Genomic DNA, 3,618 nt, shown 5'->3' on the forward strand with positions numbered 1-3,618 from the left:
TTTGCGGCTTCATCACCATCACTTGAGCTTTGTGTGCTTGATGAATCACTGTCACTTTCCCATGCAATGTACGCTCTTCTTTGTTTGCTGTACCCTTTTGGTGAAGCTTTTCTTTGATCCTTATACTTCATAGGGCAGTCCGTTTTATAATGTCCAGATTTACCACAATTAAAACAAGATCCTCTTCCTCTACTCTTCTTGTTCTCTTCTTGTTTCGAATCTGTAGATTGTCTTCGAAACTTCATGAGATTTTTGTCGGAATGCTTGACTCCATTCTTTCGAATGAATCTATTATATCTCCTTACAAACAGTCCCATTTCCTCATCATCCGAATCTTTGTCACTACTTGAATCATTGTCGCTTTGCTCTTTTCGTGAGGACTTAGAGCTAGAGGCCACAAGAGCTATTGGCTTCTTCTCTCCCTCTTTGTCTCTTTTCTTCTCTTTTTCCTTCTTACTTTTGTTCTCGTATTTTTCAAGACTCTCCAAATGCTTGCTGATGTTCTTCCAGCTTTCCAAACAGAGTTGTAATCGTAAGTCTCGTTAGATCGTTGGCTTCCTTAATTGCTGTTACTTTAGGTTGCCATTCCCTGCTAAGACACTTGAGAATTTTATTAGTAGCAATTTCATTGGAAACAGGTTTTCCAAGAGCATTCAACCTATTAGTGAGATGGGTGAATCTCTTTTGCATGTCGGAGATAGATTCTCCTTGTTTCATGCGAAAGAGCTCAAACTCTTGATTGAGTGTGTTAATGCGGGACTGTTTTACTTCAGTAGTACCCTCATGGGCAACTTCTAAAGCATCCCACATTTCTTTAGCTGTCGTGCAATGGGATACCCGATAATACTCATCAACACCAAGTGCTGAAATTAGCATGTTTCGAGCTCTCCAATCACACAACCACTTTTTCTCATCTTTCTCATTCCAATCATCTTCTGGTTTAGGAACTATGGCGCCAGCCGCATTTGTCATAGTGATTTGAAAAGGACCATTTTCAATGGCAGCCTATACTAGCCTATCCACAGAATTTATATGAACTCGCATGCAGTCTTTCCAGTAGCCATAATTTTCACCGTTGAAAATAGGCGCTCTATTATACGCCCCCTTTGGTTCAGAATCCATACTGTTACAGGCAACCACAGAGCACCAGCGAACCGGGCTCTGATACCACTTGTTAGACGGTGTGGCTAGTGATCGAGAGGGGGGGTGAATAGATCACCTCTTTAAAATTAAACGGATTTAAAGTTTTATCAGAGTTTTCAAAGTTGGCGGAAGATTTCAGTCCCGAATCGACTTCCGTCTATTCTGAACCGCTAGAAAGCCGGACACGCGAGTTTAATGCTGGATTTGAATAAGAATGACAGAAACTATTAACACCAGAATTTTAGCTAATTGAATGCACTTATCATTAAAGTCTATTTCCAATGAATAAAACCTAGCTAACAATTTTGTCGAACAGTTGGTGTGTATGTAATCAATAATGAACAACAGTGGAGTTTAGTTAAAGAAGTTTTCTTGCCACTGCTGTCTTGCAAAAGGTACAATCACCACACACTAACTGAATTTGCAAAACTGTTGGAAACGTAAAAAGGAGTAAGGGAAAAATACAATACGCAGAGATTTGGTAAGGAAGTTCCCCACGTCGTCCTCGCGTGTGGGTATGTCTCCCTCTCAATTTCAAATGAAATTGAGAACTTTGATTATCAATTATTGCCGAATTCGTTGATACAAGGTTATGATACAAAGACAGAATTCTAAATTCCAAGAACTTCTTCTTGTATGAAACCTCCACTTGATCTGAGCACGATCAAGAATTTCCTGCACGAAATTGCAAACAATTCACCGGTTCCACAACCTGCTTGCGAAATCCCCCGATCTCCAAACGCAACGCTGCGGCTGAATCTGTTCTGCAAACGTGACTAACAAACCCGCAAGAACACTCCAGTTCTTGAAGGACAAACCAATAGGTTTTTCCTCGAAACCCCCTTCAATCTTCAACTCAGCTAGATCCTCGATCGTTCCACTGAATACCCTCAGCTAGATCCTTGATCGTACCACTGAACGTTATCTCGTTGATCCTTTAATTCAAAGAACAAGAATGATTATGTGTTGATGTTCTTGAAGAAAAGTGATTGAGAAGATGAAGAAGATGAAGTCTCTTTCAGGTTTCTATCTGCTCAAGAAACAATTGCCTCTACACACTGCTTTGATCTTGTGTTCAATTGTTTTTCCCTCTAAGAATTCGTTGACATCACTGCTGTCGCAACATCTCTTATATATGCTGAAACACAGACTGTTAGAACATAAAACAAACTTATGCATTGACACATGAGGGTATGCATCGATGCATACTGTAAGATATATGAGTTTTTGGTGAAATGAATTAAGCATGTATCGATGCATAATTCGTATGTATTGATGCAAATGACATTTCCACTAACATGCATCGATGCATAATACGCATGCATTGATACATAGGGTGTTTCAACTGATCATGGATCGATGCAAGGCTCGTATGGATCGATCCATAGAGCATTTTGCCTGCTCATGTGTCGATACATGACTCGTGTGCATCGATGCATACTGAACAATTTTTTTTTGTAAATTGCAACATGTTGTATGGATCGATGCATAGGCTTATGTGTTGATGCATACTGACATAAAATGGATTTTATGAGTTATTTTAAGAGATGTATCAATGGAGATCTTTATGTACAGACATGCAACAATAGAATGGGATAAAACACACTAAAAACACTCATGTGTCATGTATGGTAATGCACAACCATCATTTGTATGATGATCACACAATTTGCTATCATTCAAAAGCTATTCAAAGTAAAGAATTTTCTCACAAAAACTCCCCACAGCGGATGATAAGTTCTACCCCCATATAATCATGGTTGTACCAGATGATGTCTTCAACATCCAACGACATCAACCTTTGTGACCACTTCAATGCCCCCACATTATCAACAAATGTTCCTCTCTTCGGCAAGCGAGACATGATCCACTTATGAAGTAAAGGAATGCATCAATTGATAGTTCCACCCTTCTTCATGTTTCTCCAATGGAAAGAGAAGAAAACATCAGCTAGTAGTGTAGGAACTGGATTCTGGGAGATGAAGATAATGATGGAGGTTTTGTCAATGAAACCTTTGATACTTAGGAATAACACCAGACCATAGATGAGTAGTGCAAAGCGAGCATAAAAGGCGTCCCAACTCCCACTATTGGAAAACACAGTGGCTTTCTCGAATAAGAACTTAGACGGAAGGCCCTGGGTATTACCCTTAATTCAGAGACTGGACTCAATCAAATCCTTCTTCATGTGTAATGCTTGTTCTATCTCGGCAGAATCTGGGAAGTTATCTTCAATCATGTAAGGCGCTTGGTTCTTAACTGACAACTAGAGCAAGTGAGCAAACTCTTCTAGTGTGGGAGATAGAAGAAAGTCCTGAAATATGAAACAATGTAATGTAGGGTCGTAGAACTGTGCAAATGTGAATACCAATCCTGCATACTCTCTAGTAGATAGGACTCCCAACAGATTATCATAAGCTTTCTTGGAGGCTACTCTATAATCCTCAACCAAAAAATCATTGATCTTCCTCAATT

Source organism: Lathyrus oleraceus, chromosome 6 (assembly GCF_024323335.1).
Source record: "Lathyrus oleraceus cultivar Zhongwan6 chromosome 6, CAAS_Psat_ZW6_1.0, whole genome shotgun sequence".
Lineage (NCBI taxonomy): Eukaryota > Viridiplantae > Streptophyta > Magnoliopsida > Fabales > Fabaceae > Lathyrus > Lathyrus oleraceus.